General features: G+C 34.9%; 1 pseudogene; it reads right to left on the bottom strand.

Moving 5' to 3' along the window:
- The window catches only part of LOC113175815 (high mobility group protein B3-like), a 170,981-nt pseudogene extending 146,975 nt beyond the window's left edge, over positions 1 to 24,006 (bottom strand).
- Positions 24,007 to 24,232: the final 226 nt, after the last annotated feature.

Below are 24,232 nucleotides of genomic sequence, written 5' to 3'. Positions count from 1 at the left end.
CCTAGGTCTCGCCATGGTGGATTTGGTACTGGGTATTAAGTTTAAAGTTTGGACTTAATTTCCTCCTTCTTCCTTGAAGAAGGAACATCTCTACTCATCATTGTACTCAGAGTCAGGGAGGAGTGGTATAGAAAATCCTTTCCTTCCTTCTTTAATGCATCTTTTCTTCTCATTTAATGGGTACTGAGATCTCTCTTTGGCTCCCTTAGGACTTGTGATTGTAGTGTCATGCATGAAAAGCTATGTTTTTTTTTCTAGGAGACAATCATTAGACAGTCTTATTGTACTGCAATATTGCTTTATCCTCCTTCTTTACCATTCTGCCCTTGTTTGTGTAGATCTGTTTCTGACATATATCATGTTCCTTTTGTCCAAATATTTTTTAACATTTTTTACAAGGCAGATTTATTGGCAATAAATTACTTCAAATTTTGTTTGACTGAGAGAATCTTTATTTTCCTTCACTTTTAAAAGACAATTTTGATGAATACAGAATTTTAAATTGGTAATCTTAAAAAACACACACACACACAATACATTATTCCATTCTTTTATTTTTCTTTCTTGCATAAATTCTGGAAAAGAAGGTCAATGTAATACTTATTCTTGCTCATGTATAAGTAGGGCATTTCATCCATGTGTTTACTTGCAAAAAAAAATAGATTTTTTGCCACTGATTTTTTGACGTTTGAATATGACATGCCTAGGTATAGAAATTTTTGAATTGATCATGCTTGATATTCTGAGTTTCCCATGTCTGTAATTAAGTGTCTATCATAAGTTTGAATAAATTATCTGCCATTTCTTCTATATCTTTTTAAAATTCTCCTGTTATTCCCATTATATCTATATCCATCTTTTGTAATCATTCTATAATGTTTGTATATTTTAATCTATATCCATCCTTTTTTTCTATCTTTATTTTGAAAATTTCTGTTGAGATTTCTTCAAATTCACTGATTTTTTCCGTGGCTATGTTCAGTCTACAATGGGATCAAAATCATTCTTCATTTCTGCTAAAGCTTCTTTCATTTTTATCCTTCCCTTTTGATCCTTTCTTAGAGTTTCTACCTTTCTGCGTATGTCACCCAACCATTAGTAAATGTTATTCACTTTTTCCATTAAATATTTAGCATACTAATCATTTTTGCTTTGAATTCTTGGTCCCATTATCCCTAAATTGCTGCCATATATGATGTGAGTTAGATACTTGATCTGTCTCAACAAACTATATTTACTATATTTTGTCATGTCTTGAATTTTTTAAAAATTTCAAGTCAGACATGTAAACGAGGTAAAAGTAGACAAAATAAATTAGATTTTAATGTGAGGATTATTTTTATCTGGAAAGGAATGAGGCTATATTTACCTGTAGGTGTCAGAGCTAACCTTTCCTCTGGTGCCCTTGTTTTTTCTCCCCTATTATACAAGAGTACTATTGATGTGGTAGTATGATAAGGGACACTTTCCATAGACCTATGATTAGGTCTCAGTCTATTAGCGAGCTGGAACTCCTGAGCTGTCACCTTTATAAGTGCTTCTCTCTTACAGGTGGTATATTTTTCTCCCTGTAGGTGAGACAAGATGGCTAAAGGATAATAGATATGGCTACTACTCTTTGCCATGGGAAAGGTTAGAGCAAGATAGAGTTGGGTATTGTTGTTCTCAGTTTTTTTAAGTACTGATAAAATTCTAGTGGGTTAGGCTCTTGAAAAATTGCATCTCTTGAGAGAAGATAATATTAGTAAGAAGAATGCTCTGAATACATGTAAAATGCTCTACTGTCCTCTGAACTTTCACAGAAGAATGATTTTTTTTTTTTTTTTTTGTCACTGTGGAAAACCTGGCTCCTACAGGCAAACTGTTAATGGTGAGGAGGGTCACACTAAGACTTACCCCCTTGGAGTTTTATCTTATATCAGTATCAATTACAGTTTAATTTTTTTCTGATCTAGTGTTTCTTCCTACAGAGTTTTCTTTTCATGGGTTTCCACTCTAAGACATTATTATTCTGTGCGTCTGCCTGTTTACTTTTTTAGTTCTGGGAACAGAAGGTGGTCATGGTGGTGCAAGCCTGTGATCCCAGCTACTCAGGAGGCTGAGACAGGAGGATCATAAATTCAAGGCCAGCTTCAGAAACTTGAGATTGTCTAAAAATAACATAAAAAGGGAAGTTTCAAGCATGTAGCTCAAAGGTAGAGTTCTTGTTCAGTGTGTGTAAGTTCACAGCACTGCAAAAAGAAAAGAGAATCCGTCTGAAAAAAAGTGGTTTACCCTATCCTAGGACTCTAATTCTCTAATACATCTAAGAAAAGTTGTTGATTTTCGTTTGTTCAGGTTTTTTTTTTTTTTCCTGTGTGTATAGAAGAGGCATCTTCCAAATTCTGTACATGCAAGATTAGAAAGAGAACTCTCTTGAGTTTACATCTTCAATTATTTAAATTTATTTGCTGTGGTGAAATCTCTATCATACAGTATAACATTATCAAAAACTGTAATAATCAATTTCATCTATTTATTTATTTTCCATAACTTCCTCTAAGATGTTTATTCCTTAGATGCAGTAGTTTTACAGAATTCAAGAGGAAATTCCCACAGAGTAAATGATTAATAATATTTTTTTTTATAAAAAAGGAAGAAAGGCAAAATATGCAAGGATATTTTAAATTACACATGTATTTATATGCCTACACAGAAATATTATATGTGTCATTTACATATAATTTAGAACATTAAAAATTGTGGGAACAATACACTAAATATATAATACAGACAGATTAGTAGATTTCTTGGCACTAACATAGATGTTAAGAATATATTTTCCTAAGAAAAACAATGAGTTACAGAAACACATATAGTGTAGGAAAAATTTTGCCATAATGGAAACTATGCTTCTTCTATGTATGTATTCATGTGTGTATGTGTGCACATCTGGAAGAATAAATGGCATGCCATCATAGTAGTTACACAAAGCATGATGCATGGTAGGTGGGTGCTGCCAATTTTACTATTGTATGCATCTATATTGTTTGATTTTTCAAAAGTAATTTTCTAACCTTGCAATAATATTTAAATATTAAGATGAATAGTTTTTCTTATATTGAAATTAAAGCATGAACCAGAAACTACCCTTTTGCTAAATAGACTGTTCATTCATTTAACTCTGCATTTCCACCTCCTGACACAAGTCATACCATGATATATAATTGATTAATAAATATGAAATGTATGAGATGCTTCAATCATAATATTTCAGAGAGTTTACTCAAATAAATAAAATAAACTCCTACTGAAGAATATTATTTGGAACATAATTGTTCAGCATTCTGAAACTATCACTGTAGAGTTATGTCAACATCAATTGTCCATATATTGAGGGAAACAGAAAAATTATTATTATTTTAATAAATTTAATTGATGAAAATGGCACTGGAATACAGGCACAGAAAGTTAGAGAGTGACAATTTGAATATTTATAGAAGTTTTGAATTATAAGTCATCTCTCAGATTTTCAGTAGAATGTTTTACTTTGCCTAGAAGAGATGAATACCACATGCTATATTATTTTCCTCAAAAATAAAGTTTTCTCTATTCCTCCCTTCCCCCTCTCTTCTCTCCTTCGCTTTCTCCCTCTCTCTATCTCTCCCCATCCCCTCATCATCTCTCACTTTTTTTCTGTTTAGAATGCTCTGAAATATTCAAGTTGTGACATTCATTATGACTGACTTTCTTCTAAAGGTTATGGTTGCTTTCTTAAGGTAGAATTAATGGTGGGGAGATAACTATTCATGTAAGTTAAAAAGAAAATTACTTGCCATATTGCAGAAAGTTTTATATAAAACAGAATAAAACAAAATTTAATTAGAAACAAAAAGTCAGCTTCCGAACACTGCAGTCAAATAAAGTTTTGAATTTAAGAGGCCAGATGGTTGTTTAAAATAGCACATATTTTAGATTCTTGGGTAACATCAGAGTAGACTTAAATCAACTTGATGAGAGGTTCACTTTAATTGGGTCAACCAACAGTTGTTACATCAAAGCTGATCTAAATTCAGATATCAGTAAAATAAAAATGTAATTTATGTATTCCAATCTTCTACCGAGATAAAGAATACAACCATTTCAGATTTTCCTGTTTAAAGATTTGCTTATGTGATAGAATTTTGTTCAAAGTTTTTCAAAAATACAAATAAAATACAAATAATTCATATGAATACAAGCTAGAAGATAATTGGTTACTTAACCAAATTTAATGGTATTCATAAAAGTAATCAGAATATTTAACTATTATCAAAAATAAATTATTTTAAAATTCATTTTCACATAAGGATTTAAAATGCTGCCTTATAAGCAATACTGAATGAATAAGTCTTTCTTTCATTCAATTCTTTATTGAAAGTTTAACTTCATGTCCTTGTGAAAATATACTAAAATTATTGATCTATTGCTCATTTAAAACATTTAATCTTAAATTTTAGCAAATGCCTCGATTTCTGATCACATTTATCTACATAAAATTGACAATGTTACTAAAAGTTTGTCGAGAACATTTTTCATTTCAATATTCCTTTACCATTTACTAAACTAAAGGAAAATAATAAATTATTTATTAACTTGACCATTCACTTGATCATTCACTCATTTACTCATCATGGATATAAAGAAGGGGGGGAGAATGGTATTTGCATGGAAGAGGGAAGAGACCCCCTTTGATATACAGAATACAGGTATGATGATGTAAGGAGGAAAAAAGAAAAAGAAGTGGGTCACATTAGATTGGGTAGAGAGAAGTGATGAGAGGGGAGGGAAGGGGAAGGGGGGAATGAAAGGACAGCAGAATAAAATAGACATTATTATTAATAGACATGACTGCATGACCAATGTAATTCTGCAACCTGTATACTCAGAAAAAAATGAGAAATTATATCCCATCTGATTCAAATGTAAATATGTCAAGATCATTGTACTATCATGTGTAACTAATTAAAACAAATTAAAAAAAGAGTAAATGCAAAAAAAAAAAGAAGTGATATACAAAACAAACGTTTTAAGCTGTGGAAGAAAAAGAAATGTAAAGTTCTTTATTGGTGATCACATTGTATTGTGGATGGAGAGAGAAAAACCAAAGAAAGAAATATGGGAATAATAATGTGTTAAGCATATTGCTGTTGACCAGAGATCTGGAAAAGTGACAACATTTGATTTCGGGTGCATCAAAGTATGTAGGAGATGAGAGAGGAGTTGAAATAGAGGAAACACATTTTTTAAAGAGATTATCTTGAGAAAGGGTGTATGTAAAAGAATTGGCTGTCGAATGATTACTAATACTTTATATATCTTTAAATTGCTTTGCATTGTTTGACTCTTGAAGAATTCTTATCTTAACAAATGTTAATGAGATGTAGATATTTGAGAGTGTTTTGAAAATGTAAGGGCAACAATGAACCCAATTAATCAATAGGATTAATTTTTTTAGGATTAATTTTTGAACACAGGAAAGATAATATCTTACAATAGGACTCAAAAAAGTAAAATGTAGATAAAAATGAACATAAATTTCTCCTTTTTTTCCTGGCTATGAAGTTAGAGGAATAGTTTTCTGATGGAATTAGGAAAAGAGATAATGAAGGTAAGGTATATGGAAAAATTAGAACCCTGGAGAATGTAGAAGAAAGCTAAATAGGAAAACTTTGTATCTTTAAAAAAAACATGTTTTTATTGGAGAAACTTCATTTAGAGTAAAATCAGTCAGCAACTTCTTACTTCATCTTTCTCTGATATTTTCCACATTAAAAAACTCCCATTTATTTCTTCCATCTAGAAAACAAGAATGAAATAATTTAGAAGTATGCCTAAATTAAAATTTTTGATAATTAAAATAATTTTACTTTATTACAATGTTTATTCAACACATTATATGTATATATTTATTAATTTTATCTTTCAAATATACAACAGTGAAATGCATTACAATTCATATATACCACAATTTCTAATATCTCTGTGTATAAAATAGGTTGACACCCAATTTGTGTCTTCATACATGTACTTTGGATAATGATGTCCATCACATTCTACCATCCTTGCTAATTCCCTACCTTCTCCCTCTCCATTCCTCCCCTCTTTCCTATCTAGAATTCATCTATTCCTCCCATGTTTTCCCTCCTTACCCCACTATGAGTCAGCCTCCTTATATCAGAGAAAATATTCACCTTTTTTTTTTGGGGGGGGGGGGTTGGCTAACTTCACTTAGCATTATCTTCTCCTATGCCATCCATTTACCTGCAAATGCCATGATTTTATTCTCTTTTATTGCTGAGTAAAATTCCATTGTGTATATATACCACATTTTTTAATCCATTCATCCACTGAAGGGCATCTAGGTTGGCACCACAGTTTAGCTATTGTGAATTGTGCTTCTATAAACATTGATGTGGCCATGTCCCTATAGTATACTCTTTTTAAATACTTTGGGTATAGTCCAAGGAGAGGGATAGCTGGGTCAAATGGAGGTTCCATTCCAGATTTCCAAGGAATATCCATACTGCTTTCCATATTGGCTGCATCAATTTGCAGTCCCACCAGCAATGTATGAGTGCACATTTTTCCCCAAATCCTCAACAACACTTACTGTGGTTGGTCTTCATAATAGCTGCCATTTCAATACAATATATATATGGAATACATGTATAAAGCTGCTCCTATTAGGAATCCACTACATACCTGTTTCTTTTAAATACAATTATTTAGTAAATAGTTTTGATTTGAAACATATCTACTTCATAGAGAAGCTGAAATGTGTCTAACATAAGACAATTGTATTTTTGTGACCAAGTAGTAATTGGGAGCATAATAATTGATCAATAAGAAACAGCATTTTAGATTTTTAAAAAATATATTATCAGTAATTTATATTTTTTTCTAGTAATACAGGCTTTTGTTGCCATATTGTTTTACTTTTTACTGAGTACTATATTTTTATTACCTTTATTTATATCCCTACTAGACAGGAAGGAGTGAAATTTGTACATCTTTCTATGTAAATTAAAAAAGCATTAATAAGTACATGCTACCTCTTATTTTAAATTAATGTTAATATATTTTTGTTTTATTTGAGTAAACTTCATGAAATGTTATCTCCTAAAATTCAGAATCCCTATAGATCCAGATACAACTTATTGCAAAGAGAGTTGGGATTTGATTGTCTGAAATAACCTAAGAATGTACAGTTTATGGAATTTCAAAAGATGACTGAGAGACACCCGTCACTCATCTGATGTCCCACAAAAAGAATTGAAGCAATAGGTGTATAGCTACTTTTTGAGGTGAGTGAATGTGAGAGAACATTGAAATTTTAATGGTAGAAAAATGAGAACCTTACATAAACTAGAATAACAAGAGAAAATATTTTAGCATCTGCTTCCCTGGCTCCACAGCCATGTGTAGGGGGAATCATTCGTGAACAGGGGTAAAGGTAAAGAAGAGTTTCTGGAAAACTCTGTCAGGTATAGAGACTTCGGATCCTAGTTACTGAAAAATTTCACAATCATATAAATAAGTAGAAAAGCTGAAATCTGCACTGTAGCCAGGCTGTGTGAAAGAAATTCACTTCAATCAGAGCACACCCAGGTTTATGTAGCCAGGAACCATCTTGAGAAGGAACCTATTGGCTTTATTTAGAGTAAGTTCATAAACTACTACATATTCTCATCTCTAGGACCCCAAGCTATTTCACTGCACTGGAGAGAATGTTTGCCTAATGATGTTGACTTTTACTCTTGCTCATGCCTGTGAGTACCTTAGCTGAGGGAATTTTGCTCAGATCTAGCTGCAACCAACTCCCACTTGATCTGTGGTGGGCACTACAATGGAAGACATGGTGGAGTAAAGCCTACAGCCATCATCCTGGCATTAGGCATGCACAGCTGATGGGGGCGGTATATGATATCCCCCAGAAGCACACTCACAGGAGTGGCAGGGAGGACAAACACAACATTCACTTTAACTACATCTACATGGGTCCTCTGCATCAGCAGACACCTTGTCTAATCATGCACTACTGACAACACTAGATGGTACCATTAACACATGGGGTGCTGACATTCCTCACCATGCCTCTCCCATGAATCACCTGAACTGTACTAATGTAAATTAATTAGAAGACAAGTGTTTCAGACCTATCACCAATACTACCACAGCCAGTACCACAGTCCTTTTTATTTAACAAAGCCAATACCAACAGTGCCTGGTGATATGCCTATCACCTGATAAGAGCCACAATTACCATTAAAGAAGTGATCAAAGCCACACTCCACAAACTCTACTGTGTACACCACTGCTGCCTGAACTACTAGAGAGTATCTACCCACTTGCATAGCCTGGAGATGCAGTGGGTCTCTTCAACACTGGTACAGTATGCAGTATGTTCAAACTGACAAAACATGGCCAAAGAGGCACAGGTAAATTACATGATGGTGCCCAGCTATAAATTGATCACTTCCAGAAAAAAAAAAAAAAAAACAACAAAACAAAAACAAAGCACTGATACCCAACACAGATCTTGAGAAGAAAACAACTTGCTAAAAAGACCACTCCATTAAAGGGGGTGTGACATTCCACCAAATGTACAAGCTAATCATAGGGACACTAGATATTTAAAAAGTATGAAAAAATAAGGTAATATGAATTCTCCTAAGATTAGAACTCTTTGGAAACAGACTTCAAAAACATCAAAGTTGATGAAATGCTTAATAAAAATATAAGAAAATTAATTTTACAAAATTTAATGTGATCCAACAGAATGTAATAAACAGTTTTAATGAAATTAGGAAGACAATGCAGGATATACATGAGAAATTTGCCAAAGAGAGATGTGGAAAAAGAATCAAAAAGAAATCTCTCAGAAATAAAAAGGTTGATAAGTCATTAAAAAAATCTTTTGAAAAATACAACAGGTTCAATTAAGTAGAAGGAAAAATAATGGAGCTTGAAGAGAGATCCTTGGAAATATCATGTTCTGACAGTAATAAAAACCAAAAACGAGTATGAAAGTACACAACATTTAATATTTTTGAAGAAATATGAAAAGATTAAACATCCATTTCATTGGCATACCTGAAGAGAAAGAAATACAGTTTAAGGACATAGAAAATATTTATTAAAATTGCAGAAAACTTACTTAACTTTGGAAAAGATGTGGACATCCAGGTACAGGAAGCTAACAGAACTCTAAATACACAAGAACAGAAAAAATTCTCATCATGACATCAAAAATCATTAAATTGCCAGGTAAAGTGGTTCACATCTATAATCCTATTAAATCAGAAGACTGGTGAAAGAGGATTTCAAGTTTAAGGCCAGCCTCAAAATTTAGCCAAGCCCTAAGTTACTTGATGAGACTGTCTCAAAATTAAAAATAAAAAAGCTGGGATTGTGGCTCAATGGTAAATTTTACATATATATACCCCCCACACATATATGTACATGTATAGATATATGTGTACATTAATGAGTGCTTATATATATATATATATATATTTGTAGTAATGAGTACCTTCATAAGAAGGAAATTTCAAATAAATATTCTAATGATAAGTTTCAAGGTCTTAGAAAAGCAAGAACGAACAAACCTAAAGTTAACAGAAGAAAAAAAATAATAAAGATCAAAACAGAAATGAATGAAGCAAAGTCTAATAGAAAAATACTAAGAATCAATGAAAGAAAGAGATAATGAACAAAACAGAGAAGGTTTTAATTAGATTATCCTCCCCACAAAAGGTCCAAATAAATAAAATCAGAGATGAAATGGAGACATTGCTACTGATACCAAAGAAATTTGAAGGACCACTAGAAATTCTTTTGAAAAATTCTATGCTAACAAATAGGGAAATCTAGAGTAAATGAACTAAGTTCTGGATGCATGTAGCATACCAAAGTTGAATGAAAAAAATACATACACACACACACAGACACACACACACACTTCAATAAGTGAATAACAAATAAGGAGATAATGAGATTGAATCAGGAACAAACAAACAAACAAAAAATCTTCCACTGAAGAAAAGTCTAGGACTGGATGGCTTCACTGATGAACTTTACTAAACTTTGGAGAAGAGCTAATTACAGTGCTTCTAAAACTTTTTCATATAATTGAAAAGAAAGAAATCCTTCCAAATTCATTCTATAAGGTCAACGTTACCTGTTACCAAAACCTGACAAGAACTCACAAGTATGCATACACCCCAAAACAAAACTATAGACCAATATCCCTGTTGAATGTAGTTCCAAAATTTCTCAAATACTAGCAAAGAGGATTCAAAAGTGCGGGAAGGCAGCCGTGAATTACATGAGGGTCTTCTCTTGGTATGGTAGCTAGGGAGATTTAGTTTTGGCATTGTGAATTACCCATGGCTTTTCCTCGGCAATAGATTACTCAATGCATGTGACCTTTATCTCAGCTCTACAATAAAGGTCCCTCATAATATCTCTGGAGAAGGGTGTAACCTTTTGGGAACTGGACAGCCCACCTCTAGGTGTTTTTGGTGAAGAACATTCTATGGAAGGCCTTTGATGTTTCTAGATATAAATGAAGCAGGCACAGGCTCTATTTACCATAATATAGAAGCTCAATTCATCTGATCAGCTTGCCCATCCTGCCCCCACTTTTGAAAATACTGTGACCTGTGTTTTTTTTTTTTTTTTTGTTGTTGTTCTATTTTTTTCTAGTTTTTCTCAGCCAGCCCACTGCACTGAGGGGAACCCCATTTCCACTGCCTGAGCAGGACACATGTGAGATAAAAGCACATAAAAACATCCCCTACCATTACCAAGTTGTTTTCATTCCATGTATACAAAGATGTTTCAATAATTAACATATGTGATATAAGATACCACATGAATAGAAATACAAATCATGTAATCATACCAATAGATACAAAATAGCCTTTGATCATAATAAAATCAGCTGAATCAATCAGATCAGAAAAAGAGATAAAGGTTTTGTGTGACAAACCCATAGTCATATCACACTGAATGGAGAACAGCTGAAAGCTTTTCCTCTAAGATCAGAAACAAGACAAGTGTATACCCGCTTTCATTGTTCTTATTCAATATAGAATTAAAAGTTTTAGTCAAAGCAATTAAACAAAAGAAGTAAGTAAACAGCATACAAATAGAAAAGGAGGAAATCAAATTATTCCCATTTGCAAATGATACAATTTTAAGTACACAGAAAAATCTAAAGAGTCTACCAAATACTATTACAACTGACGAAATCAGGAAAATAGAATGCAAAATCAATATACAAAATCAGTAGCTTTTGTAGGTACCAATAACAATTTTACTGAGAAATAAATCATGAAAGAAATCCCATTCATAATAGACACAAACACTCACAAATTAGAAATAAATTTAACTAAGGAAGTGAAAGACATCTTCATGAAAATTACAGAATATTGATCAAATAAATTGAAGAAGACACTAAAAGATGGAAATAACTCCTATTGCCCCATGTTCATGAAATGCAAGAATTAACGTATACAAAATATCTATTCTACTCAAAGTCATCTATAGATTAAAAACAATTCTGTCAAAATTCCCATAATATTTTTCACAGAAATAGAAAAAAATATTTCTAAAATTGACCTGGAAGCACAAAAGATACCAAATTGTTGAAGCAATTTTAAGAACGAAGAACAAAGCTACAAATATCACAATATCTACTTTCAAGACATACTATGCAACCATAGTAACAAAAACAGCATTATTTTGGCACAAAAACAGACCTGTAGACCTATGGAATAAAATAATGGAATTAAAAAATAAATAAATCTACACAACTACTGTCAACTGATTCTTGATAAAGTTACCACACCATACATTGGAGAAAAGACAGCAACTTTAATAAATGGTCCTGGGAACACTAATTAGCCATATGCATAAGATTGAAACTTGACCCCTATCTCTCTCCCTATACAAAAATCAACTCAAAATAGATTAAACATCTTAATGTAAGAATCAAATTATGAAACCACTAAAGGAAATCATAGGGAAAACATTTCAAGTTTTTAATGCAGGCAATAGTTTTATGGTAGGACTCCAAAAATAAGAAAGAAAAGCAAAAACTGACAAACGAGATTACATTAAAATAGAAGGCATAGACTCATCCAAGGAAAAAAAAATAACAAAGTCTATAAAGACAACTTACTGATTAGGAGAAAATACTTGTGAACCATTCATCTAATTGAGGTTTAACATCCATAATATATTAAGAATTCAAAGTCAAAACAACAAAAAACTATGTAATACAACCCCAAAATGAGCAAATAATTTGAATAGGTATTTCTCAAAAATGAAAATAGAAATGGCCAATGAGTACTTAAAAAAGTAATCAATATCATTAAATACCAACGAAATGAAAATTAAAAGTATAATGAAATTCCATCTCACCCCAGTTAGAATGGCAGCATTCAAAACAAAGGAAATCTACACAACAAATAAAAACCAATAATAGTAAGGATATAGGGGAAAAGTCGTCCTCAAGCATTATTGGTGGAAATATAAATTAATACAGACACTATAGAAAACAGTATGGAATTTTTTCAAAAAGATAAAAAATAGTACTGCCATAAAAATCATCAATTCCATTCCTGGGATATTTAATACTTGGGACTGAACCCAGGTGTTCTAGCCACAAAGCTACATGCCCAACCCTTTTTTGTTTTTTGTTTTTTGTTTTTCTTTTGAGCAAGGATCTCACTAAGTTTCTAAGGGCCTAAACTATCTTGAGGTTGGCCTTGAACTTGGGATGCTCCTGCTCCCAAGCCATTGGGATTATAAATTAATGGACCGCATTCAGTCCCGGGGTATATATCTTAAAGAAATAAGGTGTGTATACAAAAGAGATATCTGCATACAAATCTCATTGTGGCCTTATTTGCCCAAGTCTGGCTGGGCAAAATAAATGGGGGTGGGATGGGGGTGGGGGTGGGGGTGGTGACAAGCAACTTGTGAAGATTGAAACAGCAGGAGCCGCTTTATTGTGGGACAGCAGAGGTATATATACCTAACTGATTATACACAGCTTGTTTAAATTAACATCGTCTAGATACAGCAATCAGCCAATAAGGAATCTTCATCATCTTAATGGCTCAATGGTGTTAGCTCACAAACCACTCCTCCTGGCAAACTGCCAGGCGCCATCTTGACTTGGTTGTGGCCCTCAACACTTATTCACAATAGCTAAGACATGGAATGAGCCTAATTGTCCTCAATAGGTAAATGGACAAAGCAAGGGGAATATCATTCAGCAATAAAAAATTAAGACTCTAATTTCCACCATATGGATTAATCTGTAGAACATCATGTTATGTGAAATAAAACATACAAAAAGATAGGTATTGCATATTATTGTTCAAATGTGGAAGCTAAAATCAAAAGCAATAAAATTGTCAATCTGAAAATAGGAGAGGGAACTAGGTCCTGGGTAGGGTGCTAGTTTGGGAAGTTAGAAATCCACGGAAATGGATCTGCTCAATGCACGTAAGCACAAAAGAAAACCTCACAGTCAATTTCGTTAATGTGTATAATTGATGTGTCAATAAATACCTCAAAAGAGAAAAAAAATGAAATTATGTAGTCATGAGAATCATGAATTGAAATAATAGACACAATGAGGTAGTTTCAATTTTTTCCCTTTGAAATAAATGCCCATCATAATCAATAAGATGAAGAAAATAGAGGTTATATATTCATATCTAAGTCATCATCCTGTCTTTGAGTCATATGCTTTTAGGCAAGCTATCACCTTTTTTGACATTTAAATTTATTATTTGCAAAATAAAGCTACAAGAAAGTTTAAGAGCATATGATGACATCATATAATGCAAAACCAGATGGAAGAAAAGGAATCATTTGTGAACACCATATATTTTGTTTCAAGGAAAATTTCAGAAATTTTTAACCACATTCTCAAGGATAGTGGTATGCTTTTTATATTTCTTTCCTTTTTAAAAGAGATTAAATATACCAACTAATATCACAGGTCTCTTTTAACTTTAAGAATGCAATAATAGGGACTGGTAGTATTCTCTCAATATTCTTCTTCTTTTTTTTTTTTTCATTTAGTAAAGGAGACAAAGATTTTTGCTCCCTTTAGAGTTATTTAGATGGCAAGAATATTTTACAACCCTTTTGCAGCAAAAACTGCAATGAGATATGAGGGAGAAAGTGATGGGTGTTCAATTTCTCAATTACAATCTTGAGGAGACGCTGTTTTCTGTTTCCTACATCATAAGCACTGATATGGAGAAAGGGTGTTAAATGGGCCAGCATTGGTCACGCAGATGTGGCTGATGACACAAGAAGGTGAAACGAGCTGTATGACCTGTGTGACTTCTGGTCACTAAAGTGCTTATAGGCCACCTACCTATTAGCTTAGTCTTTTGTGGACTGGCTAAAATGACACTCTACTCTTTTCTAGGATACCATTATTTGTTAATTCCTATCTATTAAAACAACTAAATAGCTTAAAAATGAACATTTTTAAAACCTATGAATATAATATCTAGTTATGGTTTGGAAGTGTCCCCCAAAGTTCCTGTGTTACTGCAGGAATTTTCAGACATTAAATAATTAGATTATATTAACTGCAATCTAATCAATGCATCCTAGTTTAACTGTGTGGTGACTATAGGCAAGTTGGCTGTGGAGGAGAGTTATGGGGGTGTGCACTTGGGGATTGGATCTTGGACCCCTGGCTCTTCCCTGTCTCTCTGTTTCGAAGATGCCATGAGGAAAGCAGGTTTCCTTGGCTATACCCTTCTGCCATGCTGTTCTGCCTCACTTCAGACCAAAAGCAACTAAGACAGTCAACCACGGGCTGAACTGAAATCACCTTTTCTTCCCCTAAGTTGATCTTGTCAGGTGTATTGGTTACAGCAATGAAAAACTGACACAGATCTTCACCTCTGTTAAATGTCATAATTATTATACCACCATTACTGAAGAATATAGTTTGTCAAAAATGCTCCTCACTAAATTGGATACAATAGAATATTATACCTCTTGTTTACATAACTTAAGGTTTGGATTTCTTGAAGCTTATTATGTTTCCCTTAATATCTACAGAATTTTTAAAAAATATTTTTTTAGTTGTAGTTGGACACAATATCTTTATTCATTTTTATGTGGTGCTGAGGATCGAACCCAGTGCCTCACGTGCGCGAGGCAGGTGCTCTACCTCTGAGCTACAGGCCCAGCCCTCTACAGAAATTTAATATCTACAGAAATATGCTCCTAAATCCAATCTATATTTTTTGTGTATGTGTATGGTAAAATTTGTAGAACAAATACAAAATTTATTTCTTTTTTTTTTTTAAGAGAGAGTGAGAGAGGAGAGAGAGAGAGAGAGAGAGAATTTTTTTAATATTTATTTTTTAGTTCTCGGCGAACACATCATCTTTGTTGGTATGTGGTGCTAAGGATCGAACCCAGGCCGCACACATGCCAGGCGGGCGCGCTACCGCTGAGCCACATCTCCAGCCCACAAAATTTATTTCTAAAACAGTCTTCCTTAGCTGCTTCTTATTATTCCAAACCTAGGCATTCTCTTCTGTCACTCTGTCCCATGTGGCTGCTCTCATCATCATGTGTAGCAGCCAAGTGTGGAGATTTAAGAATCTCAGTCTAACTTGGATTGATGTATGGCTTTTTTTTTATAGTTTTTATCATGGGATCAGTGGTTTCCCACTATTCCTCCCCACTCCCCATTTCAGTTACTATATGGTTACTATATCCATATGCAGCCAAACCCAAGTGGTTATCCCTTTCTTCTCTCAGAGATAGAGGAACACTGAAGCACCCTATCATTCCCAATGTACACAGGTTGATTCTGACCCTCTGAGAATGAAATCAACCTTTTAAAAATGAGATAATGTCTATGATCAGAACTTAAAATGCACTATCAAACCAAAGAGCTATAAGAAAATGAGAGTTTATAGATTATTCATAAATAATTTGTAGAGTACCATTTGCCTACACAAAAAGTAGGGAAATGTCATATATAATCTTTATTTCTAACTCATGTGGAAAAAAAAATTCAAGGTTGGGCTAGGGATGTAGCTCACTGGGAAAGAGCCTGCCAAATTGAAATCTTCAAGTTCTGAGGTTCTGATACGAGAGGGGTAAAGTACTAAGAATAGAAGGCTATGTGACTGATCTCCAGTTATGATTATCTAGGTAAATCAACATTCATATTTATGGTATCAGTGAATAAGAATACCTGCATTATAAGTATATTTTATCTGATAAAAATGCTTGATAAGTTTTGCCTTAATAACTAGTCCTTCTAAGAGCATTTAAAATGTATAGAAATGATGAATGAATTGTCTTACCTATATTTTTTATAATTTGGCAATTATGAGGAAATATAAAATTAATAGATTTCCAGTCAATGTCAAGATTTCAATATCCTCTTCAATTTATATAAGCATGACATGTGTTAAATCTTCTACCATAGTACATAAAAAAATATCCTACAGTTATTTGTCTTCCCTTTCACCTGAGAGAGATGAAAGAACCAAACCAAAATAATCATGTTAGAACTCACAGTACTTAACTCTATGGTTGCCATATTTCAATGATGTGTTTATGGAGTGACTAAGTTAATTAGAATCACAGAGTGCATATGATTTTAAAATTTGTATTAGAAGTATTTCCACATAGGTTCATTTCAAAATTGATTGTGTCTGAATTAGTTCTTTATATAAATCTAGAGAGTGAGACATATCCCCATAAGGTAGATGATATTATTGAGGAATTTTGGTAAAATATAATCCACTGAAGGAGTTGGGTTTTAGTTAAAATGAATGAAAAATATACTAGTTGAGATTAAGTAGCTTTGGTTTATGATATTTTTATGAGCAAATTTGCTTATTTTTTAAAAGAAATTCTGAATGTTGTATAGAAAATTCATTTTTTTGTAGGACAATTGAAAAAAAAACAACTGAATTAGAGGGTTTAATCAAAGTTTCTTGGAAGCAAATCAGTTTCAACACACGAATTCCTGGCATAAATAGATAATTACAATATGAAAACAAAACATATAAAAATTTTGGCAAGAATTTTAAGAAAAGGATATGCTCATACATTGCTTGTGGGGCTGCAAATTGGTGTAACCACTCTGGAAAGCAGTATGAAGATTCCTCATAAAAATTGGAATGGTACCATGATTTGACCCAGTTTTGACCCAAATGACTTTTTTTTTAAAAAAAAAGAGAGAGTGAGAGAGAGAGAGACAGAGAGAATTTTTTTTTTAAAATTTATTTTTAGTTTTCAGCAGACACAACATCTTTGTTTTTTGTTTTTTGTTATTTTTTTTAATTTATTTTTTTTTTTACTGTTGGTCGTTCAAAACATTACATAGTTCTTAATACATCATATTTCACAGTTTGATTCAAGTGGGTTATGAACTCCCAATTTTACCCCGTATACAGATTGCTGAATCACATCAGTTACCCTTCCATTGATTGACATATTGCCTTTCTAGTGTCTGATGTATTCTGCTGTCTGTCCTATTCTCTACTATCCCCCCTCCCCTCCCCTCCCCTCCCCTCCCCTTTTCTCTCTCTACCCCTTCTACTGTAAATCATTTCTTCCATTTGTATTATCTTGTCTTACCCCTCCTTTCCTCTTATATGTCATTTTGTATAACCCAGGGGATCGCCTTCCATTTCCATGCGATTTCCCTTCTCACTTCCTTTCCCTCCCACCTCTCACCCCTGTTAATGTAAATCTTCTTCTCAAGCTCTTCGTCCCTACCCTGTCCTTGTTTCCTCCCCTTATATCAAAGGAGTCATTTGGTATTTGTTTTTTAAAGATTGACTAGCTTCACTTAGCATAATCTGCTCTAATGCCATCCATTTCCCTCCAAATTCTATGATTTTGTCATTTTTTAATGCAGAGTAATACTCCATTGTGTATAAATGCCACATTTTTTTTATCCATTCATCTATTGAAGGGCATCTAGGCTGATTCCACAATCTTGCTATCGTGAATTGTGCTGCTATGAACATCGATGTAGCAGTGTCCCTGTAGCATGCTCTTGTTAGGTCTTTAGGGAATAGACCGAGAAGGGGAATAGCTGGGTCAAATGGTGGTTCCATTCCCAGCTTTCCAAGAAATCTCCATACTGCTTTCCAAATTGGCTGCACCAATTTGCAGTCCCACCAGCAATGAACAAGAGTGCCCTTTTCCCCGCATCCTCTCCAGCACTTATTGTTGTTTGACTTCCTAATGGCTGCCAATCTTACTGGAGTGAGATGGTATCTTAGGGTAGTTTTGATTTGCATTTCTCTGACTGCTAGCGATGGTGAGCATTTTTTCATGTACTTATTGATTGATTGTATGTCCTCCTCTGAGAAGTGTCTGTTCAGGTCCTTTGCCCATTTATTGATTGGGTTATTTGTTATCTTATTGTCTAATTTTTTGAGTTCTTTATATATTCTGGTTATTAGGGCTCTATCTGAAGTGTGTGGAGTAAAGATTTGTTCCCAGGATGTAGGCTCCCTGTTTATCTCTCTTATTGTTTCTTTTGCTGAGAAAAAACTTTTTAGTTTGAGTAAGTCCCATTTGTTGATTCTAGTTGTTAACTCTTGCACTATGGGTGTCCTATTGAGGAATTTGGAGCCTGATCCCACAGTATGTAGATCATAAGCAACTTTTTCTTCTATCAGATGCCGTGTCTCTGATTTAATATCAAGCTCCTTGATCCATTTTGAGTTAACTTTTGTGCATGGCGAGAGATAGGGATTCAGATTCATTTTGATGCAAATGGATTTCCAGTTTTCCCAGCACCATTTGTTGAAGATGCTATCCTTCCTCCATTGCATGCTTTTAGCCCCTTTATCAAATATAAGATAGTTGTAGTTTTGTGGATTGGTTACTGTGTCCTCTATTCTGTACCATTGGTCCACCCGCCTATTTTGGTACCAGTACCATGCTGTTTTTGTTACTATTGCTCTGTAGTATAGTTTGAAGTCTGGTATCGCTATACCGCCTGATTCACACTTCCTGCTTAGTATTGTTTTTGCTATTCTGGGTCTTTTATTATTCCATATGAATTTCATGATTCCTTTATCTATTTCTACAAGAAGTGCTGTTGGGATTTTGATTGGCATTGCATTGAACTTATAGAGAACTTTTGGTAATATCGCCATTTTGATGATGTTAGTTCTGCCTATCCATGAGCAGGGTATATTTTTCCATCTTCTAAGGTCTTCTTCTATATCTTTCTTTAGGGATCTGTAATTTTCATTTTATAAATCTTTCACCTCTTTTGTTAGGTTGATTCCCAAGTATTTTATTTTTGGGGGGGATATTGTGAATGGAGTACTTGTCCTCATTTCCGTTTCAGAGTGTTTGTCGCTGATATACAGGAATGCCTTTGATTTATGCGTGTTGATCTTATATCCTGCCACTTTGCTGAATTCATTTATTAGCTCTAATAGCTTCTTTGTGGACCCTTTTGGGTCTGCTAGGTATAGAATCATATCATCTGCAAATAGTAATAATTTGAGTTCTTCTTTTCCTATTTTTGTGCCTTTAATTTCTTTCGTCTGTCTAATTGCTCTGGCCAGTGTTTCGAGGACTATGTTGAACAGAAGTGGTGAGAGAGGGCATCCCTGTCTTGTACCAGATCTTAGAGGGAATGCCTTCAATTTTTCTCCATTCAGAATGATGCTGGCCTGTGGCTTATCATAGATTGCTTTTACAATGTTGAGGTATGATCCAGTTATCCCTAATTTTTCTAGAGTTTTGAACATAAAGGGATGCTGTACTTTGTCGAATGCTTTTTCTGCATCTATCGAGATGATCATATGGTTCTTATTTTTAAGTCTATTGATGTGGTGAATAACATTTATTGATTTCAGTATATTGAACCAGCCTTGCATCCCAGGGATGAAACCTACTTGATCATGGTGTATAATTTTTTTGATATGTATTTGAATCCGATTCGCCAGAATTTTATTGAGGATTTTTGCATCAAGGTTCATTAGAGATATTGGTCTGTAGTTTTCTTTCTTTGAAGTGTCTTTGTCTGGTTTCAGAATCAGGGTGATGTTGGCCTCGTAGAATGAATTTGGAAGTTCTCCCTCTTTTTCTATTTCCTGAAATAGCTTGAAAAGTATTGGTGTTAGTTTCTCTTTAAAGGTTTTGTAAAACTCTGCTGTATACCCATCCGGTCCTGGGCTTTTCTTAGTTGGTAATCTTTTGATGGTTTCTTCTATTTCTTCTATTGTTATTGGTCTGTTTAGGTTGTCTATATCCTCCTGACTCAATCTGGGCAGATCATAAGACTTAAGGAATTTATCGATGCCTTCACTATCTTCTATTTTATTGGAGTATAAGGATTCAAAATAATTTCTGATTATCTTCTGTATTTCTGAAGTGTCTGTTGTGATATTGCCTTTTTCATCCCGTATGCTAGTAATTTGGGTTCTCTCTCTTCTTCTCTTTGTTAGCATGGCTAAGGGTCTGTCGATTTTATTTATTTTTTCAAAGAACCAACTTTTAGTTTTGTCAATTTTTTCAATTGTTTCTTTTGTTTCAATTTCATTAATTTCAGCTCTGATTTTAATTATTTCTTGCCTTCTACTTCTTTTGCTGTTGTTTTGCTCTTCTTTTTCTAGGCTTTTGAGATGAAGTATGAGATCATTTATTTGTTGGTTTTTTCTTTTTTTGAGGAATGAACTCCAAGCAATGAATTTTCCTCTTAGAACTGCTTTCAATGTGTCCCATAGATTCCGATATGTTGTGTCTGTGTTTTCATTTAACTCTAGGAAGTTTTTAATTTCCTCCTTGATGTCTTCTAAAACCCATTGATCATTCAGCAACCTATTGTTCATTCTCCAAGTGATGCTTGATTTTTCCTTCCTTCTTTTATCATTGATTTTCAGTTTCATTCCATTATGATCAGATAAGATGCATGGTATTATCTCTACCCCTTTATATTGTCTAAGAGTTGCCCTGTGACATAATATATGGTCTATTTTTGAGAAGGTTCCATGTGCTGCTGAGAAAAAAGTGTAACTACTTGATGTTGGGTGGTATAGTCTATATATGTCAATTAAGTCTAGGTTGTTAATTGTGTTGTTGAGTTCTATAGTTTCCTTATTTAACTTTTGTTTGGTAGATCTGTCGAGTGGTGAGAGAGGTGAGTTGAAGTCACCCATGATTATTGTATGGTGGTCTATTAGACTCTTGAACTTGAGAAGAGTTTGCTTGATGAACACAGCTGCACCATTATTTGGGGCATATATATTTATGATTGTTATGTCTTGTTGGTGTATGGTTCCCTTGAGCAGTATGAAGTGTCCTTCTTTATCCCTTTTGATTAACTTTGGCTTGAAATCTATTTTATTAGATATGAGTATGGACACTCCTGCTTGTTTCCTCAGACCATATGAGTGGTATGATTTTTCCCAACCTTTCACCTTCAGTCTATGAATATCTTTTCCTATCAGATGCATCTCCTGTAAGCAGCATATTGTTGGGTCTTGTTTTGTGATCCATTCTACTAGCCTGTGTCTCTTAATTGGTGAGTTTAAGCCATTAACATTTAGGGTTATTATTGAGATATGGTTTGTTCTTCTAGCCATATTTGTTTACTAATGTTACTAAACCTGATTTGTTATCCTCTTTGACTACTTTCCCCCCTTTACTGTCCTACCTTCCATAGTTGGTTTTCAATGTTATTTTCCATTTCCTCTTCCTGTAATGTTTTGCCAAGGATTTTTTGAAGAGATGGTTTTCTAGCTGCGAATTCTTTTAATTTTTGTTTATCCTGGAAGGTTTTAATTTCATCTTCTATCCTGAAGCTTAATTTCGCGGGATACACGATTCTTGGTTGGAACCCATTTTCTTTCAGTGTTTGAAATATGTTATTCCAGGATCTTCTAGCTTTCAGAGTCTGTGTTGAGAGATCAGCTGTTATCCTGATTGGTTTACCCCTAAATGTAATCTGCTTTCTTTCTCTTGCAGCTTTTAAAATTTTCTCCTTATTCTGTATGTTGGACATCTTCATTATAATGTGTCTAGGTGTGGATCTCTTATGATTTTGCACATTCGGCGTCCTGTAGGCTTCTAGGATTTGGGATTCTGTCTCATTCTTCAAGTCTGGGAAGTTTTCTTGTATTATTTCACTGAATAGACTTTTTATTCCTTTGGTTTGGAGCTCTGTGCCTTCCTGTATCCCAATGACTCTTAAATTTGGTCTTTTGATAATGTCCCATAACTCTTGGATGTTCTGCTCATGGTTTCTTAGCAGACTTGCTGAGCTGTCTATGTTCTTTTCCAGTTGAAATACTTTGTCTTCATTGTCTGATGTTCTCTCTTCTAAGTGATCTACTCTGCTGGTAGTATTCTCAATTGAGTTTTTGAGTTGGTTTATTGTTTCCTGCATTTCTAGGATTTCTATTTGTTTGTTTTTTATTACCTCTATCTCCCTGTGAAATTGATCTTTTACTTCCTGGATTTGTTTGTCAATGTGATCTTTCATTATCTGATTTTGCTGTCTCATGTCTTCCTTGAGACTCCAGATCATCTGAAGCATGTATATCCTGACCTCTCTATCTGACATTCCATCTGTTGCACCTATTACCTCTTCTAAAGTTGAGTTGACCTGCATTGCCTGTGATCCTTTCTTTCCTTGTCTTTTCATACTGCTGGCATTTCTTTCTGCTTGGTGAAACTGTTGTGTTTTGAAATTTTCCCTCTATTTATTTATATTGCTCTTGTATAGTTGAAAAATCACCCTTGCAGGGCAGGTAGTGGCTGTGATCCTCCTCCAATTGGTGTGATCCGTGTACCACGCTGGCAGGCCCTAGGTCTGCTCTGCTGGTCGGTCAAAGGTCCGCCTACCCAGCAGGCACGAGGGGCACCTCTGTCACTCCGCAGGTTGCTGGGCCTAACCTCCCGATGGGTCGAAGGTTCGCCTAGCTTGCAGGCACTGGGGGAGGGGTCGGTTCCGCCCCTCAGCAAGCCACCGGCCCTGTCCTACTTGTGGGTCCTGTCCGCGTTCTCTGCAGACACGTGTAGCTGTTCTGTCACTCGGCAGGTTGCTGGACCTGACCCGCCCGTGGGTTGCAGGTTTGCCTAGCTTGCAGGCATGCTCGCGCTGAAGTCGTGGCGGATTCACTCTATCTAGGCCCTTTTCTTGACACGGTGCTGAATCCTTGTCGACAGATCTCCTTTAATGGTCTTTACTTCTTCTTTTTAAGAAGCAGCAACATACGCTGCGGTGGCGGTGGCGCAGAGCACAGAGCGGCTCACTCACTCCCCGCCGCCATCTTCCTCAATATCCTGGGGACGGTCATTTTTAGAACCAACTTTATTTACAAAACTCCAATTAAGTCTTCTTTGGTACCATTATTGACAAAATACCTGCAACATAAACTGCCTGGCTGTGAAACATCCATAAGTGTCCGTTGTTGCAGGAAAGAAGGCAGGAATTACATGGAACAATCACATGATAACCTACAATGTTCCCACATTTTAAACACGTGATGTCCTTAAGTTTACATTTGCAGATTTCGGTGAAATAGCATCGTCCAATGAAGTCCACTGCATTGGTAGGAGGGATGTCTCTTCCTAGGATTCAGAACTCTTCAGCTTTTCCACCGCGAGGACCCTGGCTCTCCTCAATCCTCCGTTCTTCCGCGACTCTCAGCACTGCTTGGCCGCAAGCTCGGCTCCCAGCACCCCCGGCCCTCAGCGTGCTCGCGCTCGCGCCGTCTCTCGAGTCCTCCCTCCCTCAGTTCTCCCTCGCGGTCCCCTCAGGTGTCTCCCACAGCGGCTGCTCCTGAGTGAGCGTTTGTGCTGGTGAAGTGGAGCAGGGGTCGCTTTTTAGGTTCTTTCGGAGCTGTAGTCTGTCACCGAACACGTCGTTTTTTGCTCCTTCTTCCGCTTTTTCCGGCTGTCAGTTTGAATTGCCAGCGCGTCGCCCATCTTTGTTTTTTGTATGTGGTGCTGAGGATAGAACCCGGGCTGCATGAATGCCAGGCGATTGAGCTACCAGTTGAGCCACATCCCCAGCCCCCAAATGACTTTAAATGAACATACTACAGTGATGCAGACACATCAATGTTTACAGCAGCTCAATTCACAATAGCTAAGCTATAGCACTAGCCTAGGTGCCTTGGAACAGATGGATGGATAAAGAAAAATGTGATAT

Source organism: Urocitellus parryii, chromosome 2 (assembly GCF_045843805.1).
Source record: "Urocitellus parryii isolate mUroPar1 chromosome 2, mUroPar1.hap1, whole genome shotgun sequence".
Lineage (NCBI taxonomy): Eukaryota > Metazoa > Chordata > Mammalia > Rodentia > Sciuridae > Urocitellus > Urocitellus parryii.
Note: the sequence above shows the minus strand (reverse complement) of the source record. Positions and strands in the feature narration are given on the sequence as shown.